Raw genomic sequence first — 24,555 nt, 5'->3', positions numbered from 1 at the left:
GGTCTCACTAAGTTGCTGGTCAATGGTAACCACCAGCATGTTGATAGTGGGGCTTCAGTGATGGTAATACTTTTGAATGGCAAAGGGAAATGGTTAGATTATCTCTTGTTGGAAGCAAGCCTTCCCTAGCACTTGAGTGGCAAATGGCTTTCATGCCACCCATTCAGTCCATGCCTGAATGTTGTCTTGGCCTTTTGGGCATGGGCTGCTTCAGTATCTGAGGAGTTGCAAATGGTACTGAACAATATAATCAATGAAAATCCCCTCTTCTGACCTTGTGTTAGAAGCAAGGTTATTGATAAAGCAGTTAAAGATGGTTGGGCTCAGGATACTCCCCTGAGGAACTCCATGACGTTTTGGGACTGAAATGATTGGCTTCTGACAACCGCAACCATCTTTCTTTGTGCCAGCTATGGCATTATCATTCAAGAGTTTTCCACATTGACTTCTGTTTCACCCTGGCTCCCTGATGACACGCTCAGTCAAATAGAGCCTTGATATCAAGGTCAGTCATTCTCACCTCACCTTTGGAGTTCAGGTCCATTGTCAGTGTTTGGACCAAGGTCGAGGAGGTCAGGAGCTGAGTGGCCCTGGTAGTATACAAGCTGAGCATTGGTAAGCAGGTTATTGTTTAAGTGCTAGTTAATAGCACTGTTGAAACAGCTTGCACCACTTTGCTGATTTTCAAAGGTGATCTGGGAATCGGATTGGATTTGTCTTGGCATTATGTGGACAGGACATGTTCCACGCTGTCTGGTTAATGTCAGTGTTGTAGCTGTACTGGAACAGCCTTTCTAGGGGCGTAGCTAGTTCTGGTGCACAAGTCTTTCAGTTCTACAGTAGGAGTATTGTTAGGGTCCTTTTCTGTGCTCAGTGTTTTCAGCCATTTATTTATCACGAGTTGGCTGAACGTTGGCATCTGTGATTTAGATTTATTGTCACATGTACCAAGGTAAAGTGAAATGTATTGTTCTGCGTACAATACAGGCAGATCATTCTACGCATGGAAAAATTTAGGACATACGATAAATGCACAATGTAAATACATAAACATCGACATTGGGTGAAGCATAAGGAGTGCAGTGCTAACAACAGTGGAGAAGAGGCAGAGAATTAGTTCAGTCCATAACAGGGTCATTCAGGAGTCTGGTAACAGCGGGGAAGAAACTGTTTTTGAATCTGTTCATGCATGTTCTCAGACTTTTGTATTTTCTGCCCAATGGAAGAGAGAATAACCTGGGTGGGAGGGGCCTTTGATTATATTGCCCGTTTTCCCAAGGCAGCGGGAGGAGTAATCAGTGTCAATGGATGGGAGGCGGGTTTGTGTGATGGACTGGGCTGTGTTCATGACTCTCTGTAGTTTCTAACGGTCTGGGGCTGAACAGTTGCCATACAAAGCTGTGACGCAGCCAGATAGGATGCTTTCTGTGGTGCATCAGTAAAAATTGTGAAGCGTCAATGTAGACATGATGAATTTCCTGAATTTTCTGAGGAAGTATAGGCCCTGTTGTGCTTTCTTGGTTGTGGCATCAACGTGAGTGGACCAGGACAAATTGTTGGTCATGTGTACACCTCGGAATTTGAAGCTGTCAACCATCTCCACCTTGGCACCATTGATGCAGACAGGGGTGTGTACGACACTTCGCTTCCTGAAGTCAAAGACCAGCTCCTTAGTTTTGCTGACATTGAGGAAGAGATTGTTGTCATTACACCATGCAACTAGGTTCTCTATCTTCCTTCTGTACTCTGACTCATTGACCCACCACGATCGTGCCATCAGCAAACTTGTATATCGAGTTGGAGCTGAATTTTGCCACACAGTCGTCTGTGTATAAGGAGCATAGTAGGGGGCTAAGTACACAGGGCCCCGGTATTGAGGACTATTGTGGAGGTGTTGTTTAGCCTTACTCAGTTAAAATTTGGTCTGCTAATAGTTTCTCTGTAGATGGAATATTTAACCCTTGGAAAAGAAGACCCTCCCCTTTGACGTGTTAGGTGACCTTTTTACCCATTACTTGGCTGACATATTCTTTCATTTAGCTCAGTTGGTTTTTGACCTTTGTGTAAAATTTATCTTGATAATTTAACAATGCACTTGTTCAATGTGTTTCATTTAATCGTATTTCAGACATGCAACTTTACATTTTGTGTGACTTTTGGTTTCTAAACGTACCTACCTCCATGTATGGGCAAGGAATATTACGGCTTGCCAGAGTTTCCACTGAAATTAGATTCTTCACGGGAGCACAGTGATAGTGATAGTGGACCACTGTCCAGAGGTTTGGAACTCCGAACAGTGATGTCCTGGGACTGAGGTGATTGACCTCCAATAACCAGAACCATTTTTCTTTGTGTTAAATATGATTCCAACGGACTCACTGAAAACCATTGAGCCGCCAATGCCCTGTCAGTGGTTCAGGGCACAGCGGGATGGTGATGGAGGAGTCTGGTGACTCAGTGAATATGACCATATGGTTGACTAGTCTGTATGATCGCTGTCCCAATTGGGGCAATGCCCCCATTTGCTATTGAGGAGCACTTTGCAGTATCAAGTGGATAGGCTGTGTCTGTTAATGTCCAGTGATTAGGTGGTCTGTCCATATCTCATAAAATCCCTATAATGCAGAAGGAAGCCATTCGGCCCATTGAGTCAGCGCTTCTGGAAGAGCACTCCACCCAAGTCCACTCCACTGCCACACCTCAATAACCCTTAACCTAACCAACACATCCATGGACTCTGAGGAGCAATTGTAGCATGGTCAATCCACCTAACCTGCACATCTTTGGACTGTGGGAGGGAAACTAGAACACCTGGAGGAAACCCACACAGGCACTGGGGAGAACGTGCAAACTCCACACAGTCACCCAAGTCACCCAGTCCAAAGATGTGCGGGTTAGGTGGATTGGCCATGCTAAATTGCCCGTAGTGTAAGGTTAATGGGGGGATTGTTGGGTTACGGGTATATGGGTTACGTGGGTTTAAGTAGGGTGATCATTGCTTGGCACAACATTGAGGGCCGAAGGGCCTGTTCTGTGCTGTACTGTTCTATGTACCGGAATCAAACCCGGGACCATGGTGCTATGAGGCATCAGTGCCACCCTGCCGCCCATTCAACGAAGGGAGATTACCTTGGACCCAGGGTGGGGGCTGGGGAGTGGGGTAGAGAAGATTAAAAATAATTGAAAGCTGGCTTTGCAATGTCATCAATTAGAGAGTTGAAACTGGCAGAAGCAGGCACCGACCAGCTTTCTTTCCCCAAACTTTGAAGTCTCGTTTTGCCCATCCAAGATATTCCAGTTGTGTAAGATGAGCCTATACTCTCTGGAGTTCAGATGAAAGAGAGGTGTTGCATGGAAACAGACAAGATTCTGAATGGGCTTGCAGGCTGAAAGGTAGTTTCCCCTATTGGTAGGGTCCAGAACTAGGCGTTGCAGTCTCAGAATAACGAGATGGCCATTTTGGGCTGAGATAAGGAATTTCTTACCTCAGAAGATTACAAATATTTGCTCTTCTCAATCCAGAGGTTTGTTGTTGCCCATAGTCAAGACTGAGATCAATAGGTGTTTTGACTCCAAAGTAATCGATGGATATGAAGAGCAAGCATTGATGGGCCTTATGAGCTCCACCACCTACTTATTATGTTCTAATGCTATTCCTGGGAGGATAATCTGGGAGTGCTAATGTCTGTGTGATCTGTATAATGTCAAATGGGTTTTAGCAACAAGGAGTGCTCCACAAAATAGTCCAGCATGAATAGTCTGTTGCATCATCAAAAAATTGACAAAACCAATTGACAGCACTTCCACCTGTCAATCGACCGAAAGAGAATTAAGGGGCCCAGGCTGTCGAAAGCCAACGTTTTGCCCGTGGACATCATCAGCATCAATGCATTGATTGAGGTTACCTTGCATCTTTGTCTCTTGTCTTGCTAAAATATAGGGGCAATTATTTCCTTTTGCACCTGCGCAATAAAATAATGGAGTGGATCCCAATGTGGCCTTGGGGGTGAAGGTGAAAATGAGCCCCAGTGCACTTCTACATTTATTTTGAAGGCATCTTTAAACACTCCCATGTGCTGGCTGCTGTTTTTATGCAATGCAGAAAAGTGCAGTTGATTGATTCGCCAGGTTTGAAGGTATGCACAATTATGTAGCTGGCACAGCAGAATACAGCTTGTGGCAAGAGTCCAAGGGAAGATGTTTCGGGTTAATTGGGAATATCAGGAGAAGTTTTGCATGGTAAATGCCTCATTGTAATGTGGGGGGGGGGGGGGGGGGGGGGGGGGGAGATGCGCGGGGGAGAAAGGGGCTTCCTTTGCAACATTCCTGTCGCTTGCAGTATGGCACCCTCGCCCAACTCAAGCTGGAACATGAAGTTTTAAAATGAGTTTCTGAATGCAAATAAACAACTTTCTGTGGGTGGGGTTAAAGGATAGGATCAGTGCAATAGTCCGTACCTTTGAGCAACTCCTATAATTCAAAAAATGTGTTGGACGTTGATCCTCACAATTTGAGGCCATTTTCATCCAATTATGTTGGGCTTTGTTGCTTACAAAGGGATCTGATTTCCAGCCATGTCAATGGACTTTACTGTTAAAGTTGGAAATGAATGCTGACAGCTGTTCCCTTGAAAGTTGAGGAATGCACTGATCTTCGGACAAGCCCAGCAGATTGACTTCTGATATATATAATTGGGGGTGGGGGAGAATCTGTGAAATTGGGAAAGCTGAAATGATTTGTACAAACAATTTATACATTTCTTGAAGGCTATTTAATGTATTCGATCTTCTCTGCAACACAAGAGCCTGTCGAGTTTACTTTGAAAAAAACTTTCTCCCCTGTTCCTTTGCCTGCTGCCCCTCAGTAGGATTTCCCAGCAGCCCTCCTATGCTTTACGGTTACAAATTTCCCCTTTGCGATAGACATTTTTCTTTGGCTTTCTTCTTTTAATCTGTTCCACCTTTTTAAAAACGTAATTGTTTCCATTTGTTTCATTTTGAAAATGTACATCTCAGCTGCCTGATATTTGATCTTCATTTCCGACATTGTCAGGCTGAATGTCACTGGTCAGTTGTGTAAATGCCTCTCCTGTGGGTCAAAGTATGTTTACTGAGCAATATGTTGCCACCACAAAAGGGATTCTGAGACAGTTGATTGTCTAAAATTCCAACCACATTGTCCTAAAACATTTCAACATCTCTTCCCTCTCTCTCTCTCTCTCTCTGGGAGCAATTCTTTGTGAGTTGAAGCAAATATTTTGAATAACGTCTTCAGATAAAATATTCCCAAGTTCTTCCAGGCAAAAAATAGATGAAAGCACAAGCTTGAAAAATTCCACTTGCATGTTCTTCATGTGTGAGCTTTTGTAGACTAAAATCTCAACAGCTGTGTTCTTTCTTTTAAAAATATTTTAATTAAATTTTTGCACAATTTTTCATAATAATAGTAGTAATCCTAACACAACACGCCCCTTATGGGTCGCTGCTGCTGCTGATGTTTTAATATTCCCCGAGAAGTCAATGGACGGTATTATGCCCCCCGCTCAACAGCAGCAGCTCTGTACACGTGGCAAAATTATTTACACACATAAGTAGGCATCTGTTCATGGTGTTGTCCCTTGCTTCTCCCGGACGGAGTTCGCTGCCGTTGTCATCTCGTGCGCACAGCTGCGTTCTTTACCAGTCAGTAACTTTTGTTCTTTTTAGTTGCCTGAACATTAACATTGGATAAGTTATTGACGTCTGTAGTGTGTTGAGATCTGGAATGTGCCCCTGAATGTGCTGGTTCGATCAATGCATTCAAGAGGGAAGTGGATTGTGATCTGAAAAGGGAGAATGTCCAGGGTTACTGAGAGAAGGCAGGGGAATGGGAGTCAGTGAATTGTTCATTTGGAAAGTCGGTGCAGGCACAATGGGCTGCATGCCTGTCTTTTTTCTGTGCAGTAACAATTCTGTGATTCAGTTTGCCTGCTGCAGGCACTCAGAGAGTACGTTGACCCAGAGCTAAATGGGGGCAACCCCGTATTCTGTTTTTGGAAGGTGGCTACAGTGTAATTTGGAGAAAATTGGGCAGTAATTCAGCGTGCCCCGCTGTTCTGCTTAACCAAAACGTTGGTCATGTCATGTTAGCAATCCCTGCAAAGAGATCTGCTTATAAAAGGCTGCCCCTCATCAGGGGGCTAGGAGTTCTATTAAGAAAAAATTGTCAAAGTTGTTGGGTGTTGGTGATTTCCAGGTTTCTGTGTACATGAATGAGAGATGCACAGTGTTAGCTGCCGTTTTCGTCTTGCTCCTACCAAGTGAGGAACTGGTAGAAAATGAGGGGTGTGCATTGGAGGAAGTTACAGATTACATTCTGCTCCATGGGAATGACAAAAGGTAGATTCTGATTTTTTTTTTCTGACATCTTCGTCAAATAAGAACTGAGTGTCATGAAAAGTGGAAGGAAACACAGAAATCAGGGCGGGATTCTCCGACCCCCCCCACCCCCCCCGGGTCGGAGAATTGCCCGGGGCCGTCGTCAATCCCTCCCCCGCCGTGTCCCGAATTCTCCTCACCCGAGATTCGGCGGGGGCGGGTATCGCGCCGCGCCAGTCGACGGGCCCCCCGCGGCGATTCTCTGGCCCGCAGTGGGCCAAAGTCCAGCCGCTGACAAGCCTCTCCCGCCGGCGGGAATCAAAACACCTACCTGACCGCCGGGATTGGCAGCGCAGGCGGGCGCCGGGGTCCTGGGGGGTGGGCGCGGGGCGATCTGACCCTGGGGGGGAGGCCCCCACAGTGGCCTGGCCCACGATCGGGGCCCACCAATCGGCCGGCGGGCCTGTGCCGTGGGGACACTCTTTTTCTTACGCCTTCGCCATGATCTTCACCATGGCGGTGGCGGAAGAGACCCCCTTCCCTGCGCATGCGCCGGGGTGACGTCACCAGCCGCTGATGCTCTGTCGCATGCACGGACTTACGCCAGCCTGCAAAGTCCTTTTGGCCCCGGCTGGCATGGCGCCAAAGGCCATTCATGCCAGCCGGCGGAGTGGGAACCACTCCGGCGCGGGCCTAGCCCCTCAATGTGAGGGATTGTCCCCTAAAGGTGCGGAGACTTCCGCACCTTTGGGGCGGTCCGACACCGGAGTGCTTCACACCACTCCAACACGCCGGGACCCCCCCGCCCCGCCGTGTATGGGAGAATCCCAGCCAAGAATCTTCATTATTTTCAGCATGGGAGTACAGCATCTTTTTTAACAAATACAGCAGAGTCTGGGTTAACTGCATCATTTGGAATGCGCTTGTTGTCTTCTTGAAACAACTTTATTCCAAGGTTAGATGTGAATGTTTATGGAACAATTTCATGCTGAGTTTGAACACTGACTGACGTCAAACCCAACCAATGCAAATAACCATTACCAGGAAGATTTATACATTTACCTTGGGAAGTAAAGGTGCTGGAAAACGATTGTTTGCAGTTGCATTGTAAAGAACTGAAGAAAAAAGTGGACATTTTGGGGAGATACAAATAGGCAAGAAACAAAAATGCATGCCACTCCATGTTGCCCATGTTGGTGGTCGAGTAAAAATACCTTACAATGCAAACCACTGGAACGATGACTTGCATTTTTCAGTAAATTTTCTAAAGCAATTGGTAACTAGTATTACAGATATTTAAACCTGGATATCTGTTAGCATGGATTTGGCAGCATGCACTCCCTGTCTCCAGGTCCTTTCTGTTTATTGAGTCAACTTTTTCCATGATAAATTCCTATGACCGCACTTAAAAAGGAAGCTCCCATTCTAAACGTGTGAAGCTGTCTTTTTCCTTTTTATTAAACTGAGACATAAATGATAAAATAAAGGAGCTGAAACTCTGCAATCCTTCATGATTTGAAAGGGAGAAGCTGATCAGAGTCATTTAAACTCACCGAGCATTTGAGTTTGCTTCAGTACTAAAAAGAAAAATTGTTAACCATTTAAGGTCACAAATGGTCACAAATTATCAAGGCAAAATGTGAATATCCTCCAACACATCGATTAATGCAAGCAGTCCGTTGCTTCCCAGTGCTTTGATTTGTTGATGCTCAGTAGGACACTTTCTCCCTGCTCATATTGGTAACTGCATGGCCCACAGGATTTATACTTCTCACAAAGCAGAAAATGCACATGTTCCACCATATATTTAGAGATGCATTCAAGATTGCGAAGCCAGCAAGATTATAAAATAACCTGACTTCCTAATCAACTGTGGTCAGTTTACACATCGACCGTACTTCAAACTCCAATGAAAAGGTTTTTAAGACCGATTGAAACAAAATATCTGGAACTTAAAGCTAGTCTCGGTAATGATGACAATGAACTATCGTGAATTGAAATAAAAAACCTTACTGGTTCATTCATGTACAGGAGGGAAAGAAATCTGCCGTCCTTACCTGGTCTGGTCTACATGTGACTCAGTCCCACAGCAATATGCTTGAGTCTTACCACTCAAGGGCAGCTAGGGATGGACAACAGATGATGATCTTGCCAGTGGCACCCACATCCCATGAGTGAATATAAAAAATAAGTTTGCTGGAAAATCAGGACCTTCTATGACTCTGTAACTGGTTACTGTGTATGCAACCATTACAATGCAGTCAACTTTTTTTCCAAAAGAAAACTGCCTATGTAACATGCTCCATTCTAATGCCAGCAGAAACAGCACTGTCTTCAATTCGTCATAGAAGGTCCTGATTTTTAAGCACCGAAGATATATCTACCCTGAAACAGTTTTCTACAAGAGTTTCAAATATTGTTCATGAGAACTGACCACAGTTGATTAGGAAATCCAATTATTCCATGATCTTGCTGGCTCCACGATCTTGAATATATCTTTAAATGTCTGGTGGAACGTGGGGAACTGCTGCATGTTTTTTTCAGATACTCAGGCTATTGGGTATGTTGGATGCCTTCCAAATGATGTCGGTCAACTGAGCGTGTCATTCAACATACCTACACATTGACTTTTCATTGTACATGTAAATGTCGAGAATATTCTAGAATTTAAAGCTAGTCTCCGTAAGAGCGACCATGAAACTGTCATCACTTGTAAAAACCTAATGTCCTGTAGGGGAGGACTGGCCTACATGTCTGGCCTACATGTGACTCCAGACCCACAACAATGTGGTTGACTCTTCTGAATTGGCCTAGCAAGCCAATCTGTTCCAGGGCAATTGGGGATGGGCAACCAATGCTGGCCTTGACAATGACCCCCACATCCCATAAAAGAATAAAGAAAAAAATTATCCTGTTTGATTACTTCGGGGGCGATTCTCTGAGCCCTGCGCCGGGCCGGAGAATTGTCGCAACTTCGCCACGACGCCGGTGCACGATTCTCCGAGGTGCGGAGAATCGGCGCTATTTGTGCTGGCGGGCTTGGCGGGGTGCCGCTGGAGTCCGCGGGGCCGCCGATTCTCCGGCCTGCATGGGCCAAGCGGCCGCGCCGATACGACAGGGTCCCGCCGGCGCCGTTCACCCCGGCCGCTGCCGGCGTGAACTCTGCGGGAGCGTTCGGGGGGGCGGCCTGTGGAGGGGGGTGCTCCTTCACCGGGGGTGGGGGGGGCCTCCAATGGGGTCTGGCCCGTGATCGGGGGCCACTGATCGGCGGGCCAGCCTCCCCCCCCCCCCCCCCCCCCAGGCCTACTTTCTGCCGCGGCCGGCCCCTGAACACCGAACCATTGTTAGGTCGGGGCTGGCACGCGTAAGAAGTTCCCTGCGCATGCGCAGGATTGAGCTGGCCAAACTGCTCACGCGCAGGTTGGCGCAGCGCCAAATGGGCACTGCGAAAGGAGGCTGGAGCGGTGTGAACTCTTGGTCTCTTACGGAGACTAGCTTTAATACGTGTTTACAGTAACTTTCCCATTTCAATGTTTAATGATATCGCTGAATCTTATACTGTGTACTGATATATTCTTTGATGTAATTGCCAGTTCATGGACTTAGGGGACAATGAATGTTCAAAGACTCACAGCAGTCTGCAGAAGGTATCCCAGTCTTGTGCGTGTGTGGTCTCTTTTTATGAATTTATGTTTTTAATTTTAACCCTTTTTGTTACCATTTTTGTGTTACACTTTCAATTCTTCTTTCCCTCTCATTGTCAATTATTTTGTTTATCTCTCTGCACATATCTTGCCCCCTGGTTTGTGGCGTTTTCTTTGCAACCTGTCAGCTCTATTGCAGTCACTGATCTCTTGTTCACAAAATAAACCCACATTCCTGAACTCACTGGAGACACCTCTTTTTCCAAAGTGCTTCTGTTATTCTGTATTGGCTGCGCCCATACAATCCATAGGTCATGAATTGCTTTATTAATCCGGTCGATCAACCCTGCAGTGATATTCTGACGACTGATGTTATTTCCCAACATAAATGCTGTACAAATGAATTTGGATTCATCCTCACTAGAAATGCCCAGTGGAGAGAGTATATACTGTTTCTTTCGATTCTTAGGACCTGGATTTAAATTCAGTCCAAAAAAGATGGAATAGAAATGAAATTGCTTGAGACGCTGCCAGTTCCTCGTGGATGTGGATCTGAATACCAAACTGGTAATGCATTAGAGCAATTTGGCAGAGAGGTATTGGTCCCCTTCAAAGGGGCCATGAAAAAGACTGGTGTGAAACTAGCTTTGTTAGACCAGTACAGTGCATAGAGGAAACCTTTCTCTGCATTGTCGCTGCTACTTCTAACCTCCATGAGTTCTAATGCTAAGAATGGGTATCCATAAGAAATATAATGTTCCTGACTCTGCAATCCTTCATTTGGAGACAGCCAATTGTCCAACCTTTGTTGTTTCATGGAAGAAATGTTGAGTAAATGTTTTTTTTTTCTTGTGCTATGTCGGCTGGTTGGCCATCCATGCATTTAATTTGGGTTCTGTTTCCATGGATGAATGCGATTGAATCCTCTGATGAATGCGATTTAGTCAGATGGGGCTGTTATTTTCTGTTCTGGAAGCAAGTCCATTAGCTGCATCTTCAAAGTCTGACCATGATTGCTGCATCCTTTCAGTAGCAGGGTTACAACATGTGCCCACCACTGAAGAATATATTGCTGAAAGGCTGTTTTCTTTTAGCTCCCCATAACTAAAAGTATAGTGTCATGATTTTGTCATCTTGCCTTTTGTCAGGAATGTGAGAAGTTAACAAGAAGCTAATGAGATGAACAGTGAACTTGAGATGAAAATAAAATAACAGAAAGATAACAAGATTAGAAGGACACCAGACATTGCAATGCAAATGATCTTTTTAGAAACATTACTTACCAGAGATCAGTAGGGCTATACAAATTATAACTCCTAAAGCCAAGGAATTTGAGCGAGGTAGACAGCATCCATAGTGGGGAATATCAAAGAGACTGAAGAGTACAACTGCTAGCACCCTCATTAGGAAAGAAGACTGGTTCTCCATCCAAAAGTCAGTCGGGCCAGTTCCGTGATCTCAGCAATGGAGGCCTGTTCCATCTAATATGTAGGGCCATGGCAGATATTCTCCTCTAAAAGCCACAGTTTCATGTCTTTCAACCAGGCAAAGACTTGGTCACCTAAGCGGTGCTGTGCAGTAACTATTAACTGGATTTGACCTATATATTTACAGAAATTGGATGTCGCTTGGGAAAAGATGTGTCTCCAGTGAGTTCAGGGAATGTAGGTATATTTTGAGAACAAGAGGTAACTTCAGATAAAATGTTGTGTTATTCATTTACTTTGTCCACAGTGTATATTAGTCTTATGTTGTGTGTTTTCTTTTCTTGTTCTTTAATAAATATCCTTTACTAATTGTTCACACAGCGACTGGCTGGCCCCTCACTGGGTTGTACATGATTCCTCACACTCCAAACAAAAATACACCACCAAGAACCAGTATATGTATCAAGTTCACCTTCGGGGTTTTGAGGCACTCACATGGGTTAACATCAGTGGGGTTCTTAACACCTTTTGTATTTATGGTTTTAAAAAAAAGTTTCTATCCCTCTAAATGGGGGTCTGATATTGGGCCTTTTACCTGAACTTTTCTGAGCTCAATTCTGAGGTGTGCCCATTAATTGAATCCTTGAATGTGCTAGGTATCTTCCGCCCGCTGGAGGTGCCTGCTTTGGGCTTGTGCAATGATCCATTTCTGACTTGCAACATGCTATTTCCTACATTACAACAGTGAAGGCACCTCAAAGGTACTAGGGAAGAGAATGTCATTTTAAAAATATTTCTGGGGTCTTCTGCAGCATTCTGTAAAGCAGAATGGTGTGCAGGGCTAATTTAATTATGCTTGGGCCTGGGTGTCGGCAAAGTTGAGGACATCCAAAGGGCTAGGCATGAAAAGTTGCCATTTGAAGTAAATATGATCACGTTTGATGTTCTACAAGGAAAAATAACATGGGTAGAAATTTAGAAGAAGAAGGTTTGGTGTGTATAGCCAGCGACCCAAACCTGGCCTAAACATCCCCAAAGCAGAGAAGACACCACGGGGGCACCCAAAAATGGCAGAAAGAAGACCCGACCTCGCAGGACCGGATCGCGAACATGCGACCCCAAAATCGCAATCAGTGCCCAGGATCCCTCCAGACACAAACACTTACCTTCCATAAGGTCAGACATCTCTCATTAGATCCCAGGACTACCCAGAAGGAGCCGCCGACCTCGGAAACGAGGGAAATGTGCCGGTCCGCAGGTGAGACTAAAACAATGCATACTCCTGAAAAAAAGTCCAAGCGATTGAAAACAAGCTGGACAAGTTTAATGCCAAACTTACCTCATGTAGGGAAGTAAGAGACTGGTGTGTGCTCTGTTTCATAGAAACATGACTCACTCCTGCCTCACCAGACTGTGCCATACAACCTGAAGGCTTCTCAATACACCGGACGGACCTCACCGCGACATCAGGCAAAGCAAAGGGTGGAGGGGTTTGCCTCCTCATCAGCTCCTCCTGGTGCTCAGACATGGTGACCCGGCCAACTACTGCTCCCTGGACCTGGAATACCTGACTCCAAAGTGCTGCCCATACTACCTATCGCGAGAGATCACAGAAGTCTCCATTCCACCCCTTGCGGAAGTGAAGAAGGTGCTTGATGAATTGTACACCGATATAAACAACCTGGAAATGGAATACCTGGAGGCCTTGTTCATTGTGGCCAGGGACCTCAACCAGGCCAACCTAAAGATTGTCGTGCCAAAATATGCCAACACATCTCCTGTCCCACCAGGGGCTTAACATCCTTGACCACTGCTACACAACCATCAAGTTCACCTAACTGCTTCATCCCTGACCACATTTCAGAATATAAGACCACAAGGTTGTGCAATGTTGGCCCGAGGCAACAGAAGAGCTCCGGCTTGGAGTCAGTGGACTGGCAGGTTCCCATCTGCTTCAAGACCAACATCATACTGGTGCTAAAGAACAACCAGGCAATGTGCCTGAACGATTACCGACTGTAATGATATCTATCATTACGAAGTGCTTTGAGAGGTTAGCCATGAGACACATCAACTCCAAACTTCCAGAATGCTTTGATCCACTGCAATTTGCCACAACCAGTCCACAGCAGACGTTATCTCCCTGGCCCTACTCTCACCCCTGGAGCATCTCAACAACAAGGACCCCTACGTCAGACTCCTGTTCATTGACTACAGCTCCGCCTTCAACACTATAATCCCAGCCAAGCTCATATCCAAACTCCAGAACCTCGAACTCGACTCCTCACTCTGAAACTGGAACCTCAACTTCCTGACCCACAGGTCGCAATCGGTAAGGTTAAACAATGACATCTCCTTCACGATAGTCCTCAATACCGATGCCCCGCAAGGCTGCGTACTACACTCCCTGTACATAAATGATTGTGTGGTAAAATTCAACTCCAATTCCATCTTGAAGTTTGCTCATAAATTGAGCGAAGTGGGTCGGACCTCGAACAACGATGAGTCAGAGTGCAGAAGGGAGATCGAGAACTTAGTGGGGTGGTGTAACAAAAACAATCTCTCCCTCAATAACAACAAAATAAAAAGCTGGTCATTGACTTCAGGAAGCAAAATCTTGTATACCTGACTACCTCAATGGTGCCGAGGTGGAGATGGTTGACGGCTTCAAACCCCTAGGGTGCACATCACCAACAATCTGTCCTGGTCCACCCATGTCGATGCTACGTTCAAGAAAGCACAACAGCGCCTATCCTTCCTCAGGATTCAGCATGTCTGCAATGACTCTTATCAATTTCTACAGATGTACCATAGAAAGCATCCTATCTGGCTATCACAGCCTGGTATGGCAACTGCTCAACCCAAGACCGTTAGAAATTACAGAGAGTCGTGAACACAGCCCAGTCATTCACGCGAGCCTGCCTCCCATCACTGACTCTATCTACACCTCCCACTGTCTTGGGAAAGCGGGTAGCATAATCAAAGATCCCTCCCACCTGGGCTATTCTTTCTTCCAACCTCTTCCATGTGTCAGGTTTACAAAAGTTTGAGAACATGCAACAATTGATTCAAAACATCTTCTTTCCCTTCTGTTACCAGAAACCTGAATGACCCTGTTAGGGTCTGAACTCACCTTATGGACTGAACTGATTATTCTACGCATGCTCTCTACAGTTGTAGTACTATATTCCGTATACTTCGCCCACGGTCTATATGTATTTTCATTATGTATCATCATGTATTTATTGTATGTTCTATGTTTCCATGTATGGAGCGATCTGCCTGGGGTGTACACGGAACAATACTTTTCACTGTACCTCCGTACACATGAGCAATCTAAATTAGTTAAGTTCAAAGAGAACTAAAATGGGGTTTTGCAACTGGGAAAAGGTAATAAATAACGCAAAGTTATTAATTTTTTGTTACTGAAAGTAATGGCCATAAAGGAGAGCATAAAAGGTTCTTACATTATGCGAAGGATAAATTTCCAAGACGGATAAGATCAGTGGGAAAAGATGAAAGGTAAAAAACCCTATTGAAAGAGAGGTGGGAATTTGTGCTGGGTGTGGCCATGTGTACTATCCTGACAAGTGCCCCAGCAGAGAGCAGCACTGTGCAGAAGTGGGCAGCTTTCAGCCACCCCTTTAGAAGTACCCAATTGTCACAGAAAGCAGGCTTTATCATGAATTTCCACAGCTGAGTGAATGCGGGGAGCCCTGTAAAATACCTTCTCTTCAGTGACAGTGAGTTGTGCCTTGTGGCCATATTAATTTGGAATACTTATAGATTAAGTGCCTGTAAGGGCTGTTGCCTCAAGGGATGTTTATTTGTGAGTCTCACTAAGTAATTGTTTGTTCTGTAGGAGTAATTCTGACTGTATAAAGTGTTTTAATTTTTAAAGTCTCAGTGTTATTGGAATTTGTACCACCTGACTTCAGTACATGTCTGTGTGGCAGTAAGATACAAATCGCATGATCGCTTGTCAAGTTTTTCTTTTTGGGATTTGGCTCACATGGCACTTACCACCTGTCAGATCGTTGGCTATAAAGCATCCTGAGATTGTGCGGAGTGCTGTGTAAATCCCATTCTTTCCCCTTGCAGTATGTTGGCTTTCTTATTCTTAAAAGATTTGTTCCCCAGCTTCTCCTCCCTTTTCCCTTACTCCCATTTTCCCTTCCATAGCTCACCCAACCCCTCTCATATTTGATAGTTTGGAAAGCACACTCATTGAGAACTTTCTGAACTGAATGAACCAAAGTGCTAATCTCAAGGGAGAAGCATACAAAAATAAAGCCATGAAAGACACTGCCGCAATACAAGTCTGTCTGTCTTATGGGAGCAATTGCTTAAAGAAAAATGCTACCATAGGCACAATATTCTCAATAGAAAATGCTTCTGTCATGTAGCTATTTGTAGGAATTAAATATTTCTTCTAAAAATGAAGATGCATCTTTGTGTAGATTCCCCCAGCTAAGCTCCAAAAGGCATAAAAGAAAAAGCCACTTGACCATAGTCTTTGGCAGTCCATCAGTAAGTGGTTCAGAGTCAGTGAGGGGGCAATCACCTCTGCAAGGCTCAGTACTGGCTGGGTACACAGAATTGTCTGGCTGCTATTGGATTTTTACATTGGCGATCCCTCAGGGCTGGCACCTGGAATCAAGAATGATGCAATTTATGCTACTGCTATTCAGGGTCCTCAGGAAGGATATTCCTTTGAATCAGCTGAGTGATTCTGCCTTCACCTTTTGAGTTTTACCTACCCATCTCCCCTCCATCCCCAGATAATACATTGCGATGATACAATTCTCTTATCTCTCTCTTAAAGCAGCTCTTTTTTTTTTAAATTTTAGATTACCCAATTATTCTTTCCAATTAAGGGGCAATTTAGCGTGGCCAATCCACCTACTCTGCACATTTTTGGGTTGTGGGGGCGAAACCCACGCAGACACGGGGAGAATGTGCAAACTCCACACGGACAGTGACCCAGAGCCGGGATCAAACCTGGGACCTCAGCGCCGTGAGGCGGTTGGGCTAACCACTAGGCCACCGTGCTGCCCTTAAAGCAGCTCTAAGCAAACTTTCTTAAGTTGCTCTTTGCCAAACATACTTGTGCATTGATATTTTTTGTGAAAGTGAATGGGCTATAGTGATCGATTGCACCCTTGCCGATACTGGTTTGACTTTAATATTTAGATTTGTATATGTAGGCGTCGCTGGCTGGGTCAGCATTTATTGCCCATCCCTAATTGCCCTTGAACATATTGGTCATTTAAGTGTCAACCACGTTACTGTGGGTCTGGAGTCACATGTAGGCCAGACAAGGTACGGATGGCAGATTCCCTTCCCTAAAGGGCATTGGCGAACCAGATGGGGTTTTACAACAATCGACAATGGTTTCATGGTCATTAGATTAGAATAGATACATTAATATCTGCTATTAGATTCTCGGAGGTGGCTGGAGGTGACTGAACAATGTAACTGGAGTTTTCAGGCGCTGCAGAAAAGAAAGTCAATCATTTGCTCTTGGAATTGCAATTTTGATTTATTTTTTTAAAGCAAATCCTCACTGGGACCGGCTCTGTATGTTCTGTATTTTTTGAATGCTAATGGGGTAAGGATGAGGCACAATAAAAGTTTAAATTCCCCAATTCCACATTTTTATTGGATCTATATTTCACCGTCTGCCATGGTAGGATTCGAACCCGAGCCCCCAGAGCATTTCCATGGGCCTCTGGGTTACTCGTTCAGTGACAATGTCGCTAGATCACAACCTCCCCTCCCAACCCAGACCTGTGACTTCAGTCGCACAATGATCCTGGGATTCCGGTAGGTTCAGCTACCAACTCCGCAGAGCCGCTGCTGGGCAGGAGCTGCCAGCTTCTGACCGGCGGTGGTTCTCGGTCGGTGAAACTTCCACCCAAGCAGTCTTGATTGCACAGGAAGGCGCACCGCTGGCCCCTCTGCTGCTACGACTATTGCATGCACTGATGAACAATGAGATGTCAAATTTTTAATTGAGTTGACAGCTGCCTCAGCAGCCTGGTGTAAGTCAATGAGGCCCTCACTGAAGCACTTGTCGATTTATATGCACCATGGTTTCCACTTCGCCACAACTGCACAGGGGTGACTCACAGTGTCCCCGATGGTAGAAGTTGTTGAGGCAGGGTCTGATTCTAGTCTGAAACCTGTTCAGTTTGACCCATTGAGGTCAAAGCCTAGATTTCAAATGGGATCATCAACCAAATGCTGATTCTGGGCTGTGCTGTTGGTAGTGTGCCACAGGTCCGCAGCAGAACTGCCTAGCTCGGGCAGGTTGGTCCAGATTAACTACCTTGAGATGAAGCATTTGGGTGGGTGGGTGATGTCTTCTCCCAGCGGCTGATCTGGAATTTTGTGCACTCTTTCCAGCAATTGCGCTGTGCTAGCTGCACAATAGATTTGTGGTGATGCAATGTTGCGGAGCACAGGTAGCCAATTTGTTGACCAGATTACTCCTGCGATATTCTTCATGGTCTCATTCAGCTGACACCTACCAGTCTGCGGTGTGCAGAGTTCTTCCAGGCAGGAGTGCAGGATTCAGCTTCTGAGTAGCAGAGAGCCAAAGAGCATGTTTTTAAAGTTGGCTCCCCAAGAGATTTCTGCTAGTTTGCTGATGGGAATTTTGCGAGGCTGGCCCCTTTGCTGCCTTGTGGTTCAGAAGGCCTTCCCGAAAAGAGACAGCAGGGTTCACACACTGGCTTTCCAGCTTGCAGACGAGACTTCTGATGTCCTGAGTCACCATATTTTGAGGTACAAGATGTCAGTTCTCGGCACCGACACCAAAAGGAAGCTCACCTTCTCATGGCAACTAAAGGCGAGCAATAACTGCAGCTTGACCAAATGTACTGAGCCAATTTTTATAAATCTTAATTTTTCTGTGAATGGGCAACCTTCAAAATGGCAGTGTGTGCTTGTGTGGGAACATACCTTGATGCAGCACAGAATAATAGAATAGATACATTGATCGGAGAAATTTGCTATTAGATTCTCAGGGGTGGCTGGAGGTGGCTTAACAATGTAACTGGAGTTTTCAGGCGCAGCAGAAAAGAAAGTCAATCATTTGCTCTTATAATTGCAATTTTGATTTATTTTTTTAAAGCAAATTCTCACTTGGACCGGCTCTGTATATTCTGCATTTTTTGAATGCTAATGGGGTAAGGATGAGTCACAATAAAAGTTTAAACTTCCCCAATCGCATGTTTTTGTGCCTGGTTTATATAATAGCTGTTAAATTAGGTGAGACTTAAATTTTCAGGCTTAAAGAAATGTACGATGTGGGTTAAATAACATTTCTGCCCTTTTTACACATGGATGTATTCAAATTGAGAGGATGCTTGAGTGTAACTTGGCATCAGTAGAATGGGAACGGATTTGGGCTTGTTTTAAAGCTTAATTCTGGGTTACAGTCACAGAGGCAACTGCCCTTGATCATGATTGATGCCCTGCTGTTGATTGAGAGGGGAAATTGAAGGTAAATCAAAGGTCTGGCACTTCGCAAGGTCCAGTAGTCTCCAAATGTGTCTCAGAAAATTGTGATATTGAAACATGACATTTCCATGTATTATCTGAAGAAATGCAAACTTAGTGTGTGTGCGCTAATGATTATTGTGTAAGTACAGCATCATAGAATCACCCTGAAACGTGAAGTGACCAAAGAAATCACGTTTGCTGAAGCAGTTTGCATGGAATCTTTATCAGTCGAGAAACCATCGGTTGGATTCTCCCAAAATGGGACTAAGTCCCCACTCCGATGTAAAAATGCTGGCGATTTACCCTGGAGATTCCTGGAAAAAAGATGAACTAATTCAATGCCCTGCAGGGGGCTAGCAAGGACCCTGAGCTTTGGCTGCAGATACGGGCCCCCACAGATCCATGGTGCACTCGGCCGCAGAGCCAGATTCAAAAATTAGACCACCCCAATGCACCCAATTCAGGTATTAGTCTGGTAAAAGTTCTTTTAACTACAATTCACTTATATCCTCCCTTAAATAAGGAGACCAATATTGTACACAGTACTCCAGATGAGGTCTCACCAATGCTCTGTATAAAGAATAACCATCCAACTTTTGTATTTGATTCCCCTGGCAATAAATGGTAACACTCTATTAGCTTTCCTAATTACTTGCCATACCTGGATGCAAATGATTTTGCATTCATGTACTAGGACATCCAGATCCCTCTGCATCTTGGAGCTCTGCAATTTCCCTGAGGCCTCCTTGGGTTTGTGAGTGATTCGGAATTCTGAAATATCAAAATTGAAAGAAAGAAAGTCTGAACCTTTCAATCTCAAAATTGCCAATTGAATGGCTAGGTTCTTACTCCCCCCCCCCCGCCCAGTGCCCAATGAGCCTGCTGTGTCTTGTTTATACTCAAAATGGCTATTCAGCCCAACCTGGCTGGTCAGCAGTAGACTAAGTTATAGAGTACTTGTTGTGTATGGTGGTGGTGGGTGGGGAGATTTAAAAAAAAAAGCTTTTAAATGCTTTTAAAAAGGGTTGGTTTAGCACAGTGGGCTAAACAGCTGGCTTGTAATGCAGAACAAGGCCAACAGCGTGGGTTCAATTCACGTACCGGACTCCCCGAACAGGCGCCGGAATGTGGCGACTAGGGGCTTTTCACAGTAACTTCACTGAAGCCTACTTGTAACAATAAGCGATTATTATTATTAAACATAAACCAGAAATGCCCAGTAAGTGCTGGTAATGTGCCTACTGCTGAAAAGAAAGCAAGAAAAGTAATCAGCCTAGCAGTGAAAATTGGATGTTTTAAAACATCTTGAAGCTGGTGAGTGCGATCTAATTTGAATATATATGGAATTTCTTTTATATTTAATGATTTTATTTTGCAAATCATTTCTGCTGGGAATGTGATGTGCCTCACAAGCAAGGTATTGTACTTCAACTTGTACATTGTTTTTTTTTTGGGTGAGAATTGTCCGATGGAACCTAACCCCAGTTTCAACATTGATTCCTGTGGGGAAGCCATGATGTCGTTTCTTTTAAAATCTTTCCAGGAACACCACCACAACTTAAAATGAGGACTTCGGGAAAGTACAGGAAACTGGGATGAGGTGAATAACTCAAGGTTGTCACAGACTTAATGTGCTGAATGGCCTCCTTCTATGATGTCAGATCTTGGGCGGGATTCTCCCATACCTGGCGGGGCGGGGGGTCCTGGCGGGACGAAGTGGCATGAATGACTCCGGCGTTGGGGCTAGGCCAGCGCTGGAGTGGTTTGCGCCCTGCCAGCCGGTGTGTAAGGCCTTTGGTGCCACGCCAGCCGGGGCCGAAGGGACTTCGCTGGCCGGCGCGGGTCCACGCATGCGCGGGAGCGTCAGCGGCTGCTGATGTTATCCCCGTGCATGTGCAGGGGGGGGATTCACCTATGCGTCGGCCATTGCGGAGGCTGACACGGCTGATGCGTAGGAAAAGAGTGCCCCCACGGCACAGGCCCGCCCGCGGATCGTTGGGCCCTGATCGTGGGCTAGGCCACCGTGGGGGCACCCCCAGGGGCCAGATCGCCCCGTGCCCCCCCCCCCCCCCCCGCAGGACCCCTGAGCCCGCCTGCGCCGCCAGGTAAGGGACCTAGTCTAATTTATGCCGGCGGGACTGGCAAACAACCAACGGGACTTCGGCCCATCGCTGGCCGGAAAATTGCCGGGGGGGAGGGGGGGGGGGCGCTGCGAGCAGCTGCTGACCGGCGATTCCCGCCCCCGCTGAATCTCCGGTGCCGGAGAATTCGGCGGCCGGTGGGGGCGGGATTCATGCCGCACCCCCAGCGATTTTCCAACCCAGCGGGGGGGTCAGAGAATCCCGCCTCTTATCTCGGTGTGGCTATAACAAAATATCCTGTTGAAATAGATGTAGTACATATGTGCACATTTGTGAAGCTGTTTGCACTTTTGTCCCCCTCTTGTGTGTGAAAGAACAAGGTGGTAGATGCTATCGGTTCATTGGCATGTGAGAAAGTCGGCAACGAAAATGTGAGATATGGTCCTGTCAGGCAGTGGATGTTATTGGCATTGCATTTGTATTAGCTTTCGGACGCATAAACCATTCTGAAATTCACAAGTAGCAGCTGAAGCCAGTGCGATCAGTGACAGCCAAACACGTTTTCCATCTCCTATTCATGTATAATGCTCGCTTTGACAGGCATTAGCATACCCTAAAAAAAAATCAATACCCGCTTCAGGAAATACAGCAGTTTGGAGACTACTGCAGATAGATACAATTAAAGTGTAATTGATGAGATTCCTTAGTGCAGTAAAGGATTTTGTTCCCTTTCATACTTCATTATACAGAGCTGCTTCAGCTTGGTCTGTTGGATATCATGGCACAGATGTCCTTTGAATATACTGTACTTCTAATTTCTTTCTCCTTTTCCATTTTGAAATAGCCCCTTGTCCAAAGCTTTCCCTGACATATTGAGCTGTCCATACTTTTGGAAATCTCAGCACACCTCCAGACTCTATATTCACCATTGTCACTCGCATGCAGACAGTATTTTGAGTGGATAGTCTATTTACTGCTCTGTCACACACACCTTGGGTGGGATTCTCCATCCTGGTGCGGCGCGACCCTGGGATTCTCCGTCTTGCCAGCCGGCCAATGGGGTTTCCCGTTGTGGGCAGCCCCACGCTGTCGGGAAATCTCCAAGCTGCCGGCGCAACAGAGAATTCCAACAGCGGAGAATCCAGCCCCTTGTTTGTGAATTAGCAGATAAATAGTGGGATCCACTGAAGTTACAATTTAAATATGTTGTAGGGTCATTCTTTGACCTTACTTCAATGGATTCTCTGAGCTTTTTCTTTCTGGTTCCGCAAGATGATAAATGTCAATACGTATCACACATTCTGCCCATCAATACAAGTTCCCTGAAATCCCAGGTCTCAAGTTCCAGTTCAGTGCCCTAATAGTGTTTTCCAATTTTTTTTCCCCGGGACCCACTTTTACCAACCAGCTGACCTTCTGGACCCATGTAGGTCGACGTTCGTGACACACTATTTTTCGCTTACCTTTAATGGGACAGGTGAGCCTGATTGGTCCTCATGAGTTGCTTTGTCATTCAATGTTACGAGCAATTTAATAGCGGTGTTGCGCTTCAGGTCATGGATGCCATGTTTGCCTGGGCAGCTAACTATATAAATTTTAAAATGGACCAGGCCCAACAAGATGCCCGGGCAGCAGGATTCTCCACCATCGATGGGATGCCCGAGGTCTAGGGGGTAATAGAAGGCATGCATGTCGTCTTACGTGTACCAGGCCGTCATGGAGTACACTACATTAACAAGAAGGGGTTCCACTCCTTGAACGTCCAACTCGTGTGCAACCACCACATGGAGATGGTGCACATGTGCACACTGTTCCAGGGAGTGTACACAACGGTTACATCCTGGGGCAGTCGGACATCCCTGGCCTCTTCGAGGATCGCCTCAGGATGGTTGGTTGGTTCTTGGGGATAAGGGACCTGAGGACCTGGCTAATTATGCGGAGGCCGTTGACCGATGCAGTGACCCGATACAAAAAGGTCCATGCAGCCACCTGGGTTGACATTGAGTGGTGCATCGGACTCCTCAAAATATGGTTTCAATGCCTCAGCCACTCTGGTGGTGCACTGCAGTACACCCCCAAGAGGGTGCCCACATTATGATGGTCTGCTATGCCCTCCACAAACTGGCACAGCAGTGGGGTGACGTGCTGGGTGGGGAGGAACATGTGGGCACCTCGAGGATGAGTAGGGGTACGAGGTGCCAGGTGCATGGTCATCAGGGGTGGGAGGGTTTGGCGGGTGGGGACATTGCCAACTCGCCCGTGCGGCCCAATGGAGGTCATTGATCTTTTTACGGCACTGGGTGCCAGTCCTCCTGGGTACGCTCCCCGAGCTGACGGCCGCTGCCCTTTCCTCCCATGTGATACTGTTTGCCATGAGGCTAACCCTCCAAATCCCTCGCAGGGGGAACAGAGCATCCCGGCTGGGCTCCAACAATCTGGCCAGTTCGATATCCCTGAATTGTGGGGCTTGGCTACTCAGGGGCTGCGTGCTGTGTGGGGTCTGCTCTGCGGGATTTGTTTAATTACAGCTCCTCCTTGTTGGCGGGGAGCTGGGGGGTGCAGTCTCAGCGATCAGCCGGCGTAACCATTGTTTGTGGCATGATGCCTCGGGGCCTCATTAATTCGGCCAATTAACATTTGATACCAGTGACGGTCTTGCCAGGTCGAGCATCGGGAAGTTCATTACCACACTTCAAATCTTTTCCATTAAATCGTGCCATTCATGTCTACGCAGCACTTCAGCTGACGACATAAGTTCTCGCTGCATCCTTTGAAAAAAATCAAGAGGTTTGTCCTCAAACTCTCTAACTTGTCATGCTTAGTCTTCAAATACCCTTGAAGTTTTGAGGGTTTTAAACATTCATTTGCCCGTACTTCCCTGCATATAACACACAGCCTTTGCATACTGATTTGCATTAGCACATTTAACAAAGCCATAACTCAGGAAATTGCCTTAATACTGCTTTGTATCTAATTTCAGTTTTTTCTTGCTTTGTTCCCGATCTCAGTATTTTCTTAGTTGCCTGTCACCAGACATCCTGGAGCTCTGTACAGAGCCAAGACTAGACTGCTTTGTCCTGCCGTCGACTCTCCTCCGCAGTTCTCTCCAGCAGATTTAGTTGAGTTTCTGGACTGGAGGTGCATTGTCTGTTGTGTCTCTGGCCCTCTCTTCCTGACTATAAAATGATCCATCTTCAGTTTTTCACATGTCCTTGCTTTGCTTGCTTGTAGCTAGAGTTTGGAGGAATCTCTCCTCCATCATTTTGCGCAAAAAGCACAGACATGGCGTGTGACCTGCTCTCTGCTGCTGCTTCTGGCCAGAAAACTGCATTCATAGAATTTACAGTGTAGAAGGAGCCATTCAGCCCATTGAGTCTGCATCGGCCCTTGGAAAGAGCACCCCACTTAAACCCCACACCTCCACCCTATCCCCATTATACCCGTAACCCAACCTAACCTTTTTGGACACTAAGGGCAATTTATCATGGCCAATCCACCTAACCTGTACATCTTTGGACTGTGGGAGGAAACCAGAGCA

At 46.0% G+C, this 24,555-nt stretch overlaps 1 protein-coding gene across 2 annotated transcripts in view; it reads left to right on the top strand.

The window, feature by feature from the left end:
* Window positions 1-24,555, top strand: part of LOC119973148 (metabotropic glutamate receptor 7-like) — a 967,737-nt gene that overhangs the window by 29,797 nt on the left and 913,385 nt on the right. The window lies entirely within an intron of this gene.

The sequence above is a fragment of the Scyliorhinus canicula genome, chromosome 11 (assembly GCF_902713615.1).
Source record: "Scyliorhinus canicula chromosome 11, sScyCan1.1, whole genome shotgun sequence".
NCBI lineage: Eukaryota > Metazoa > Chordata > Chondrichthyes > Carcharhiniformes > Scyliorhinidae > Scyliorhinus > Scyliorhinus canicula.
This window is presented reverse-complemented; position numbering and strand designations above follow the sequence as displayed.